Raw genomic sequence first — 14936 nt, 5'->3', positions numbered from 1 at the left:
CACAGGTTTAACTGCAATATAAAAAAGACAAACAGGTTTTACATTTTAAATCATTTTGTTAAACAAACCTACTCACTCTGTGAAATATATTGGGCACCACTGAATTATGTCAGATTTTAAGTTTCTTTTATCCAGGGTTACTAAAACAAAAGGTCACTTTTCTTAAAATGCATTTTTGATGTTTTTCCATTTGAACTTTCTTGTTTTCCTGGGAGGTCTTGTATTAAAAACAAACACAATAAACCCTGAACTGTTGCTTTTATGTAGCTCTAGTCGTCAGCACAGAGACTTGGTGAACACAGCACTTACACGTTTTGATTTTTTTTTCTTTTGTTCTAAATGAAGTTTCTTTAGCTATTTTACATGGTGGCCTAAAATATGAAACTGCCAAAATTGTTGTGGTTTACATGTTGAAATGTTTCACTTTATTGAAAGGTTGCATAGGAGGCATTATTTTTCTGTAGTTGGTAGAAACAGGAGTCCAAATGAATGTGAGTCTGCATTGCCTCATTCTGCCAGCTTACCATGTGATAAAGAACTAGGGTTGCCACCTTTTCAAATGCCCAAAGTGGGACATTTTTTTGTATAAATGTGAGATTTTGCAGGACAAAACATACCACAGCTTGTGCAAAGAACAGTACTTCACTTTTTTGCCAAAATAAAAGCTCATTTTTGTAGCATTTGTATTGCTTATGCTTTTTCATATACTATTTATGTGTTTAGATACAAACTAACTGTTTTATGCAACTATTAAAGAAAACCTAAGAAATATAGTTTGTCTTAAAATCTCAGGACATTTGCCATTTTTTATTTTTTTCGCAGGACATGACTGTCCCTGACAAAGAGGGACAGGTGGTAACCTTATGAAGAACATAACTTAGTTATATCTGTATGAATATGACTACGAGTTCAGTGTCACTGATATGGTATGTGAAAAACTGTGTTAATAGTTCCTTTACTTTGCCTGAACTGAAGATTAAATGTAATTTTATCAGGTTTGAAAGATTAAAACATATGAAACTATGATTTTGAGTGGAATTACATATGAATTCAAACTTTTCTTAAATTAAAAATACATCTAACCAACAAGTAGGCTGTCTTGAAATAATTTGAAAATATTAAACAGCAGTCCATCAATTCTGAGTTGGACATGGCTTTGTAAGACAGATAGAGATCACCTCTGAGTAAGCGATATGCCACTGAGTAAAGCCGGAGTTTTTTCAGTCGGGCTGCATAGGACATATGTTTGAGGCCAGTAATCCTCTTGGTGAGGTACTTTTGTGGTCTTTCCGGCATTGTACTCTGTGATGGGTCTGATGAGTGATGAGTAGAAGGGCACTATAACCTCTTTATTTCTAGAAGCGAACCCTTTAGTAATTAAATGGGCCACATAGAAGGATTTCCTAACTACTTTGGCAATATGATTGTCAAAGGAGAGATTACTATCTACCTGGGTCCCCAGATCTCTTATTACTTTTTCCATATTAAGGGGGCTGCCACCTATGTGGTAATTCGTGGGTGTTTTCTTTTTCCCATATGGGATGACTATGCATTTTTTGGCATTTAGCTTGAGGCCATGACTTTGACACCAGGTGTCTGTCTCAGTAAGGCCCTTTTGGAGGATGTCCATGTCAGCCAGCTACCTAATGCTTACCACTCCCACTAATAAGCTAGAAGGCTTCCCTCCAACACAGAAAGGCTTGGGGGGCTCAGAAGCTTACAAAGAGTCCTGGATACAGCAAATATGTACCTGGACTAGACTAGTTACAGGAAAGGTGGGAAACAAGTACAAACATAGGCTTTTAAACCAGAAAGTTGAAAGAGATGGAAAACTGCCCAAACAGCCAAATAAACTACAATTTCTGGGCCAAAACTCACTCTTCCCATGGAAGGTAGGCTGCCTAGTGCTTACCACTTCCACTGATAAGCTAGAAGGCTTCTCTCCAACACAGAACGGCTTGGAGGGGCTCAGAAGCTTACCAACAGTCCTGGATACAGCAAATCTGTACCTGGACTACACTAGTTATAGTAAAGGCAGGGACCAAACGCAAAACGGGCTTTTAACCAGAAAGTAGAATGAGATGGAAAAACTGCCCACATTTTATATGAATATATTTATTGTTACTGTTTCATAAATTAATTGATATTTGTTTATACAGGTAATGAAAAATATATTTTTTTCAGTTCATGGATGGGCTGTTGTATAATGAATTTCTTGTTACAGCTTCCTATATATTTAAGTAATAGATTGGATCAGTATTTGAATACTAGATTGGTTGCGATGACGGTTTTGCTCTTTACAGTAAGTAATAAAAATATGGTTGTTAATATATTTTTAGAGGCTTAGAATGTCTGCATGCTCTTCCCTATGTTGAATACAAAAGAGCTATACTAAATGCTATGAGGGGTTACATTTTTCAAGAAACATGCAATGATGTTGCTAGCAAATTACTTACCAGAAAATATGGAAGGAAATGTTTAAATGAGAGATCAGATAAAGTTTCAAGATGGTGAAATAGTACAAGCTCTACACAAAAGCACTTTGACAAATCTTACACTTTGTTGTTGGATCTTGAAATATCATACACATCAAAAAGCATTTAGATGATTTTGATGTTTATTGAATAAAAGCTATTCTTGAGCTTTACCATTTGTTACTATTATTTAGTGCTACTTTCTTGGTGTTTTACAGTGGTTGGAGTTGCACTGAAGGTTATTGGTTTTCTTAACTAAGTCCACTGTCTGTGTTTTCACATTTTTTTTTTAAACAAAAGAAAGGTGGGAAGGCATAGCACATATTAAAGAAGAAAGTCTGGATGACTGGACTTTATTCTTTTGGCATATATTGGATTTTACAATGGACATGCTGGTTGGGCTGACCAAATAGCGTGCCCATTTCTGAATGTTAATGGCCAGACATTGTATGATTAGTGGATATATGATGCATTTAGCTTTTTTCAGGATGTGCGTTTTCAGTTGTGAAAGAAATTTTGGGTCAGAGAATGTTTGTTTAAGGTGGGGTGGGATAGATTGCCCAAGTTTTAGGTCTAGTAGACAGCAGCGGTGATCTGTACATTGATGTTTTGTTTAGAGGCTAGCAATGTGGGAGATGAATTATTAAGGTTTATAAATCTGTGGGATCAGCATCCTCTTATTAACCTGTCTGCTAATGGTAAGAAGGTTTGGTTCTGAGCAGACTAAATAGTTGTGAATGAAGCAGAAGATGTGACCGTCATTTAACTGGAAACCGTTTTCTTTTTTAGTGCTTTGCATTTGTGCTCTTGTTTTGGTAAAAGGGTAGATTATACTGGCGGCTATTTGAATGCGTGCACAGTTTCTTTGCGATGAATACACTGCTAAGAAAGGCACTATGCTAGCTAGGAGAGTTTAATGCCGTTTGTCCATTACTATTTTGGAAGCCTTTCAGAAGAACGAGGAGATTTTGTTGTCTCAGAATAGCAATGGGTTAATTTTCTTCCTTGTATTGTCTAAGTGAAAGGAGGAGAAAGATGGATCTAACCAAAGTCCTAGATATTTAAACACATTAATATTTTTACATTAGTATTGTTGTGATCAGTAATTTGTAATGCACAGTAAGGTAAAATGTTATATGTAAAAGGTTTAGCTAAATACTCCAATAATAATAGACCATTAAAAACAAAATGCAAATGTTGGACTATTGAAGAGTTTAAAATCATTCTAAGTACTAAAACCATTTTATTTTATCAATGTCTTTTACCCATGAACAAAACGTTTCATAAGCAGCCCATGATGATGTGGTCGGTATATTCTAAGGTTAATGTTTGCATGATCAGTATAACATCATGCATGCTCTGTTTCTCTTTGTCTCACAAGCTCATGAATATGTGTGTATGTATGTCTGTGTGTGCATGCATGCATGCATGTGTGTGTGTGTGTGTGTGTGTGTGTGTGTGTGTGTGTGTGTGTGTGTGTGTGTGTGTGCGTGTGTTTGTGTGTGTGTGTGCATGCATCAGAGCAGAACCTTTCATCAATGAGTTCACTCACTGACATGTGAGACACACAATACAGCTGATTGAAATGTACTGGCTATTTCACTGTGAGATTGTGCTATAGGGGAGAATCAGAGGCTTATGCCTATCCTCACTGTAGTGTGATCACAGAGTTGGTATATATTATTCGCAGAGGATATAGAGGGCACAGTCCCCACACGGGGCATAGAAAGGCTTGCCCCCTGCAAAAACATTGTATTCTTTTGTTTGCTTGAACCTTTGTGGATTGATGTGTATGGTTTTCAGTGATTTGGTGTCGATCATCGTGCATCAGCATGTTCAATAGAAGGTTATACTTCCATATGCATATATTTTAAAGGAAAAAATGAAAATGTACTTAATAATAAGCAAGGCTCCTGAAGTCAGTGCAGGATAGGATTAACAGAAAACAACATATTTTAAGGAAGGATTGATAAAAAACTTGACAAACAGAATGGTATTCTTGTTGGCATCTTGCATGAGAAGATAATTTTGCGTGCTGATTGTATATTAATCAAATAATAATTGCACTAGTATTGTACCTTACAGTATGCAATGAGGGAACTGGAGCTAGCACAGAAACAAAGCAATGTCTCCTGTTTTCTGTTTATTAGATACAAACCTGAAGAATGAACATGTAGAAGACAGGGTCTGATACCAGTTCTAAATTAATGATATATTAGGACAAGATTGTTGACTGCACTGAATTATGAAGAAAGGTCAAGGGGTTTGGCAGCAGACAATCTGTTATTGTTCCTTTCAGATTGTGTATAACTGGCTGTTGATGAAAGCCCTCTAGACAATACCACAGTTGAGTCTAACACCATGATGTCCATAGTCATGGCATGTCATACTAAGAAAACAGTATACGTTAATTAGTAGGTCTCTATTCAGAAGACAAAACATAAATGACAGAAATTATTTTAGCACTGGTGATCACAACTTATATTTCTTTATCATATTTGATCATGCCTATAGTTACCGAATAGAAATTACCTAAATAATAATTAGAAAATCTTTGTGTGTGTATGTGTGTGTGTGTGTGTGTGTGTGTGTGTTCATGTGTGCATGAGTGTGTGTGTGAATCTGCACGTGTGTTCTTGTGTGCATGTGTGCGCATGTTCTTGAGAGTGTGTGTGTGTGTGTGTGTGTGTGTGTGTGTGTGTGTATGTGTGTGTGTGCGCGCGCGTGTGTGTGTGCACGTGCGTTCATGTGTGCATGAGTGTGTGTGTGAATCTGCATGTGTGTTCTTGTGTGCATGTGTGCGTGTGTTCTTGAGAGAGTGTGTGTGTGTGTGTGTGTGTGTGTGTGTGTGTGTGTGTGTGTGTGTGTGTGTGTGTGTGTGTGTGCGCATGCACTGGATAAGACCGATATACCACCAGTAAAGGGAGCTGTATCCCCTACTGTTATATATGAACTCTGAGGCTGCAGCACCTCAGAAAATGAAATACCCCTCTAGCTTAATTCTGATAATACTTATAGTATAATAACTGCAGCACAAAACGTATACCTTTTGTAATTCTGAGGGAAAGCCAAAAGAAACATGAAAGACTGAACTTAAAATCCCAAAAGCTACAAAAGCCTGTAAGAGAAAATCCCAAAGTAATACTGTGTATCACAGGATCATAGGATGTTACTAGCCTAATGGCTCTGAGGCCCTTACAAGCCTAGCCAAGAGTTTATCCCCAAAAAGAAACCTCAGTCAGCACCTGTCACCCCTGTCAATGAGGGACACAGGTGGAACCCCTGGGACAAATTTTGGTTTCCCACCCACTCATCAAGGTTGCGCTTGAAGAGGGTCAGCGTGGTACTCTGTTTGACGTTTATGCGTAATCTATTCCAGAGATGGGGCAGCCTCTCGGACACAAACCTGTTTCTCCAGCAGATTTTGTTGATGTCACATATTAGATTCAGACCTTTTGATTGGGTAATGCACAAGGAGTTAGACTTATGGATATGGAACATCTCTAGTAGGGCATGGTCCGAGATTGCCTTGTAGGTGAGACAAAGATCACCTCTGAGCAATCTGTACGATACCGAGTAAAGTGATAGTGATTTGAGCCAGTCCACATAGGACAGGTGTTGGAGGCCATGGATTTTCTTTGTGAGGTATTTCTGTGGTCCTTCTAGTTGGTGCAGATATTTGGAGCGGTACATACCAAACAGGGCGTTATACTCAATTATTGGTCTAATGAGGGAGGAGAATAGAGAGGTAATCAGGATGCAATCCCTTTACTTATGAGATGAACCAAGTAAAAGGCTTTTCTGACCACTGCCTCTACATGATGGTTGAATGTGAGATTGTTATCAACCTGAGTACCCAGGTCTCTCACCACAGGTTGTGTGTTTAGGGAGTTGCTTTTGATGTGGTAATCAGTAGGGGCCGTGTTTTTGCTAAGTGGTATGATGATACATTTTTTTATGTTTAGCTCGAGGCTATAACTTTGGCACCAGTCATATATGTGCAAATGCAAAACATAACAAATCAACTTAAAATGAACAATGTTTCTGTAAATGGGAAGCCAGCACACTTATCATGTAGACAATCACAATTTCATCAACTTTCATACATACTCAAACTCTTAAGGTGGCACAACTTGTGAAAAAAATAGTGTTGTTGCAGAAATGCTGTTAATTTTTATCTGGTATGTTCAGTGTAGGTTTTGTAGTTCTTTTCATGTGTGTGGTAAGTATTATTTTTGGAACATGCAATTTAGTTTGAGGAGTTTTATAATTAGTATTAAGGTGTTTGTTACTTATGTTTCATATTTCTAAACAGGCATCTGATTGGTATTATTATAGCAATATTGAACTGTTCATTGTGAAAGACAATTACAGAGTTCAATTTAATTTAGCAAGTAGAGAAATATTTATAAATTTACTATGTACTAAATCATTTTCTACATTAGTGAGTTACTAAATGGAGGAGGAGGAGGAGGAGTTAGCATAAAAGGTAATATTATTAATATTGTTAGAAAAACATTTCTTGATATTATTGGTTATGAAAATAATGCAGTTAATTCTGATACTATTTGCTGTATAAAACACTGCTGTTTTGGGCTGAATGCAGATGGAGTAGGAATTATACGTTTGATTAGATGTAGAATACATGAGATGGCAGTACGACTAATGGATCTGTGGAGGATGGATGTAGAATACATGAGATGGCAGTACGACTAATGGATCTGTGGAGGATGGATGTAGAATACATGAGATGGCAGTACGACTAATGGATTTGTGGAGGATGGATGATACACAATATACAAAACTTTCCATTCAGTCCAATGAAGCTCAGGAAGTTTGCACTGTAACTTCCAATGGGCAGAGCCTAAGCCTTTTGACAGAATCAAATTATGTCATCACATTTCAAACAAATGTTTATATCACTGGAACAAAAGGGGTTATGAAAGAAGCATAAATGGTGAACCCTTCAGCACAATCTATTTTTATAGTGGTAGCATTCTTTAGGTTCTAGGTCTTAAACTGAATTTTATAAGTCACAGTAAACACAGTAACTATTTCATTTGTAATATTTTGTAAACAACTTACAATATCTCAGCAACCACTCAAGTTACACACATACTGTCAGCAGCAGTTTATTCATCTAGCTGATAGCTTTTGTATGAGGCTAAGGAGTTCTGTCTTTGTTACTTGGTTGTTGAAATATTTAAAAAAATGTGAAAAGTTGTGCCACCTTAAGAGTTAGAGCATGTATGAAAGCTGGACAGTGCAGTCATGCAGCGCTAGCATTGTCACCTCACATCAAGATGTTCTCTGGTTCGATTCTTGGCTCAAGTGCCTTCTGTGAGGAGTCTGCATGTCCTCACTGCGTTCATGTGGGTTCCCTCTGAGTGCTCTGGTTTCCTCCCACATTTCAAAGACATGTTTCTGGAGTGTTTCTCCATGGGCCTCTGCTGAAAATTAGCTTTATTCCAAGTCAGACTTTCCCGGTAAACAAATGATAAATGAAATTGTATCTATATAAATTAATATCATAAAAACAATAGTTAATATCTCTTTACCTGCACTAGACAGAGGTTAAATATTAATGTCATTGTGTTTGCTATTGTGTAAGCTTTAAGATTAAATCTTTTAAAACCTTGTACAGTACATAACATGGTTTTGGAATTATTGAAGCAAATATGAACAAACAATATTTGATGCCTAGAGGTGTCAGTAGGAGTTAACTGCAGATGTACCTGGAGGAGTCACTCAGATGTAATGAGTTAAGGGAGGATAATACATTTTAATAGAGATGGCTGTCAGTGATGAGCAAGGAAAGTATAAAAACATAAGAAAAGAGATATGGGTAAATGTGAGGTCAGGAGCACATGGAAGGATTAGAGAATGAGTGGATTTAGGCAGAAGGACGTGACTGTAGAAGAACTTGGTTATGTTATGTGAGAATGCAATTGGGGTTGTACAAATTAATGGAGTACAAAAGACCCGGAGAAGGCACAATATGGTAGAGGAAGTAAGAACATTTGAGGTGTAGTATATTTGAATCTTGAGTGGGTAAACAGAAAGCAAAGGGTAGATGAATGGAGAACACTTGAGTTTAAGTTGGGGTATGAAACCAGAATAGGAATGGAAAGGAGATGCAAACTCTTTGGAGTGGGCTTGGGGTGTGATGACGAGTTGAAGATTACATTGATTATAGGGTACTGGGGAGAATAACATATGTTATGTGGAGTAGTAGGAAAGGGGGGTGCATGAGGGTAAAGAAATAAAATAGTGAATGAAAGCATATGGACCAGATTAAAGGAAGGGATCCAACAATCTAGCAGGAAAAAATCAAAACAATGAAAGATTATGATGAACAGGGAGGGTATATGGTGATAAGAAGAAAAATAATGTCAGTGAAAGAGGTAAATTGACTGAGTGGTGCATTTGACTATGGGGTAAATAAATAAGGGTACTGGCTTTAAAAGACAATATATTAAAGCTAGAAAGTTAAACAAGAGTGGAAATGACAATTTCAGGGTCTGTCTTTAGTGATTAGATGATTGGCTGATGACAGTACATCTACAAATAAGATGTTGCAGAGGGTAATGATGAGAACAAAAAAGGGTGTATTAGGTGTTGGTGTGAGGTTAACGAAAATACATTAGATTCGTTATATGAGGAAGATCTAAATGCAAGTTGTGTTATAGGGGATTCCTCAATGTAAGGAATAACTGGAGAGAAGAATGGAATAATGAGGCTGGAGATGTAGAAAAAATACATACGAAGGGTGCTTGTTAATGTTCTGATGGGAAGAACTGTTATTGTCAGAAGAGTGAGACTGAAATGTGCAAATTGGGGAATATAAATCCAGTAATGGTGTACTTGAGAGCATTCTCCTGATGTGAGGTACAGTCATTTCAGAGGTAACATATGAAGAAAGAGAGTGGCCAGATCCATCACATTTATTTATTAATTTATTGACTTTTGTTTACTAGGAAAGTCTGACTGGGTGATAAGTACCCATTTCAGTGTTGTGAAAAATGTTTAACAAAGTTGGTAACATAAAAAAGTATAAAGTATAAAAAGATGTCATTTTTTTAAACTTAATATCTCACTACACAAAATAAATTATTTGAAAAAGAGTATACATTAGCATACATGGTATATGCCTTGCTATGGTCTTTGTGCAGCTTGCCTTATTCATAATTCTATTTTGACTTGGCTATCTGATCCTCCTTTTTGCACATTTATATTGCTTCATCAAATGGTCTTTCTGAGAGATGCTCAGTTTTCCCTGTAGGATCTTTCTGTGATTGTTGCTTTTGCTGCACATTGTACAATTCTCTTGCAAAGGACAATGACATCATAAACACAACTGTTTCTCTTCTGTGGTATATTTTCTTTCCTATGCAATGCATCATATGAATAAATCATGGTTTGGAAGTTTCTCCTTTTCTGTGGCATTTCTATGATATTTGGCTTCCACAGTAAATATACATAGTTTGGATGAAATTTCACAATGTTTTCTTTATGGATTTTCTACTTCTAACTTTCTATTTACAGTCACATTTTAAGGTTTATCTTTTTATCCAGGAAAACTCCACACAGAAAAGTATTTGTAGCATTTCCTTTCCCTCTCATTGATTTAAAAATATCTTACATAGGAACTTTTAACTTCGTAGTTCTGAGTTATGTTTACAGTTTATGAATAATTTTGTTGACCTGATTTCTAGAATGTGTGCTGTAGCTTGCCAGCAGAATATGTGCCTCACCACTCCAGCTGTGTTACACCTGTAGGTGGCGAGCCCAATTTTATCTGTGATATAGATGCTTCACAGTGGAGTTTTTCATGCTAATCTAAAGAAGCCCTTAATAACTTCAATCCATAAAAATCTAGATAATTTGCAAAACTTATGACCCATCTCAAACATTACATTCATTAGCAAGTTCTGGAGAAGTCTGTATATATGCAACTGAAGTCCATTTAAGTGGCAGTGGTGTATATAACCCCTTTCAGTTTGCTTTTGGTCCAGACCTACTACTTGGACTGCCCTAACTTGGGGTATTAACTTTTTTTCTTTTGGTGAGAGATCAGTGTTGTGACTCTGGCTTGGGTCTCTTTCATCTGTCTGCTGCACTTGACACAGGTGCCCTAAAGATTATGTAGAATTGTTTGAAACTCTATTGTGGCATCACAGGTGCCATCTTGGATTTGTTTGCATTCTGTCTCTCTGGATATACATAGATTGTGGCATGGAGGATGAATGTCTTCTCCCTCCACTAATTTCTGCAGCTGTGGCTAGGCCATTATACACAATGGGGATGGCTGCCTGCCTGAGATGGACCTTTACTCCTCTCCTATGAAACAGTCCCATCTCTATCACTGGACTCAGCCTGGGCTGTAATGGCAATGAGCTTTGGCGGAGGTGCCTGGGCTTCAACTTCCTCTTTATTTGGACCTGCATAGTGGCAATACAGTGGGCAGGTTGGCATAAGTGAGGCACACTATGACATATAATGGATACACATTACACTGTAAATCATATGATGCATATTACACTGTAAGGCATATGATGCACATTACACTGTAAATCATATGATACACCCTACACTATAAATCATATGATGCACATTACACTGTAAATCATATGATGCACATTACACTGTAAACCATATGATGCACACTACACTATAAATCATATGATGCACATTACACTGTAAACCATATGATGCACACTACACTATAAATCATATAATGCACATTACACAGTTAATCATATGATTCACGTTACACTGTAAATCATATGCTGCACACTACACTGTAAATCATATGAAGTACATTACACTGTAAATCACATGATGCACATTACACTGTAAATCATATGATACACCCTACACTATAAATCATATGATGCACATTACACTGTAAATCATATGATGCACATTACACTGTAAATCACATGATGCACACTACACTGTAAATTGGGTCTATATTATGATATTGCATGCTCAGAAGAGCAAACAACACATATCTGACCCCATGTAAGCAAAAGCTTACAACGTCAAAACCTCAGAACAGCTGTTCCGAAACAAACAAAAAAAAACCTGTAAAACATTACATAATGTAGGGGGCTGTGCTCCCCACACCCCCCTACTTAAATATACCAACTCCGAGATCACACTACAGTGATGAAAATGGCAAAGTAGCAAAAGTGGCCAAGTGAATTCTTTCCCAGGGAAAGAATTAGCTGAAAAACCGCTTCACTATTTTGCCTTTTTGCGCTTTTCAGTTTGACAAAGATGCATTTGACAACCTGCGTCTGCGACAGCGTAATAGGGAGCCTGTAAATCATGATATGATGCACATTGCACTGTAAATCATATGATCCACAATACACTGTAAATCATGTGATGCACATTACACTGTAAACCATATGCCAGTCATACCCGTCATCCTTTGTCATCGTTCTTTTCTGCTGCTTCTTCTGGCAGCCCAACCACTTCAACTCTTGCTTCTTATAGGCTGTAAAATAAAGGTATAATAGAACATGTGAAGGAAGATGCTGTCAGAAAATGGTAGGACTATCAATGATCTAAATGATGTGAATCACTGATACCGCTGCTGACTACTCTTTTGGAGTGATTTAAATGAATCCGCTAAAGCAGTAACAACATATAGCAAACAGTCCCTGGCATTGAGTAAATGTACTTAAATGACAGATATCATTTCATAACAAGTTGTAGACTGCACCCCTGATTTGCACTTATAATGCTTGACTCAGACATTCACTCCAGGCTCCCTCTGCAGAACATATAACTACTTCACTGTCAGGAATGTAGTCAGCATGAAAAACTGTGTTTAAATAAATGCTTACAGCATGATGACTTAGGGTGCTGTTGTTGAACCTTTTTTTCTAATGGGTGGAACAAGTCAGGTTCACATCACTTGAGGTCATTGTAATAGTGCCAATACTGCTTTTTGGAGCATGGGATAACATTAGTCCTTGTTACTGTCTGGCTATGTTCATGCTAGGTATCTAGTGTTTAAATGAGCCATAATGTTTTTCTAGCAGCCTGCCCATATAGTCCCTCAGCAGGAAGTATTACAGGAAAATCTTTGACTTCTTTGTAAAAATTGCAGGATCCTCCCTATATTCAGCCACGGCTGCAGAGCTTGGACCAATGTACAACACTCACTCAAGAGGATCACAGCAAGATAGCAGACAAAGGCACATATCCTCACCTGTGTCTGTGAATCATGAGAAGCATGGGTCCACACAACATGGCCGAGTGTTGCATGACTATGTAGAAGAGTCCTCCATGTGCATTGTGATGCATTTCAACTTGACACTTGCCTGTTTCGCAAGCTGCTTATGAATGCTATGATACACAAAGCATTAATTAGGTAAGCCAGAGACATTCATGCTACAAGCACATACCTGACCATATGATATGACAGAAAGGGTAAAAGGTTGCACCATTTGGGAAACACTTCACAATTATATTTGCAACTTAACAGAAAAAAACACAGGTAATAGAAAAAGGTATACACTAGAAAGTTACTTTCTATTTTGCTAACATATCTAAATTTGGCTGGTAAGGTGTATATATTCCCTATTTTGTTAGCACATTAGAGGGTTGCTAGAACAGTAGTAATGATTACCAGTTATATTAGAATGGTCTAACAATGAATACGTTGTGAACTAGTCTCCCAAACACACTCCAACAGTGTTCCCAGAATGATCGAAGGAAGCAGTGGAACAATAAAATCCTTTTATTAAACGATAAAAACATTGATAAAATAACTGGTAAGCACTTTTGTTTAATAAAGTATTAAAGTTCATCAGACACCATGTTCTTTACATCACTTCCTTATATACTCAAATAGCTCAAATTCACTGGATGAAAAAAATGCAAACCTTGGCAGTCCTCACCAGTAAAGTGCATCCAGGTCTAGATAATTTAAGAATACCCCAACCCTGTCACAGGAGATAACAAGGTCTGTCACCCTTGGTGCTCCACACAACTAACTGCTGTGGCTCCTGGCCTCATCCATTGTGATATGTTTCTCCACCACTTGTGTGTCTCCTGTGACCCATCCAGTTTGTTTTGACAGTCTTGTATTATTATGTCCCCTGTGACCTCTGCAAATGTTAATGGCTGTTATCCACAGATCCCCTATCCTGTGTTGAATTGACGTGATGTCTGATCCACAGTGTGAATATACCATTTATTGACCACTGTAACTTGACAGACCACGCACTGACCAATTCATTTTGGTAGTAAAATTGCATATATCATGTTTACTCTATGTGACACTGACTACTTATAACTGCTATGGCACCATAGTTGTTGACCAGGTATCAGTGCTTGATTAGAGCCTGTTGGTGTTGTTGTCTAGGTTTGGGGTTCTTCCCAAACATATGTTTTTCTGTTCTGCCTCACAGTCCTCATGCTGTAGTACCTGAGGCAGGTCCTAATGGAGCCCTGCCATGGTGATGACCAGCTTGCTTCCATGTGACCATGTTATGCAATATGGCACAGATTATCACCATCTTGCTGACTGTGTCAAGGGAGCATTATATTATGTCACCAGATGTGACAAGACAGTGGAAGCATGCCATCAGCACACCATGGACATATTCAGTGATATGCTAGGGGTCAGCACAGATGGTATTGTATTACATTTCAGCTACAGTTCTTGGAATTTGACAGGAGTCATGATCCAGGGCTCCAGGGGATTATAGTATCACCTGTAATACAACAAAAATTTTGGTGGGTTGATTTAGTGGCTAGAAATATCAGGCAGCATTTATTTTGGACAGTGAGCCTCCACATACCAACCAGGTGGCCCTGTTGTAAGTCCTGCCTCTGGAAGTGGTGACAAAGGTGAGACATATGCCAAATATAGGAATCATGGCTGCTGTGAGGGTGCTGTATACACACACACACACACACACACACACACACACACACACACACACACACACACACACACACACACTGAAGATAATCCCCTCTGTACTGCAGACTACCTGCCAGTTCAGAGAATGGTAGCCCTTTTTGTTCACATACATTTGTGACTGGGGACCAGGAGGGGCCTTTATTACTGATGAGTAATTTGAGGTAAACACCCTCCCAGGGAGGTATACATTGTTAAAGAAGCAATCTGCAGCTTTGGCTTTCTCCACTCCTGGGGTCCAGATTTGCTCTTCCACATGCAGAAGCATAATTTCAAGAAACTTGCTAAGTTTTCATGGGCAGATACCTGGAGTGTATTAATGTTGCCTCACTCAGTCATTGAAATGTCACAGTACCTGGATAGTACATGCTAAACATATAGGGGTCTCTACAGGGATAGGGACATCGTACAGTCCCCTAGATTCAGCATGTGATTTATGTCTACCAGACTCTTTAATATATCCCAGTCTACATGGAATTGGTCAATTATGCATTGGTCAAGCAATTTATGGTACATTA

Source organism: Protopterus annectens, chromosome 2.part0, assembly GCF_019279795.1.
Source record: "Protopterus annectens isolate FY-2018-M chromosome 2.part0, PAN1.0, whole genome shotgun sequence".
In the NCBI taxonomy this organism is placed as follows: Eukaryota; Metazoa; Chordata; order Ceratodontiformes; family Protopteridae; genus Protopterus; species Protopterus annectens.
This window is presented reverse-complemented; position numbering follows the sequence as displayed.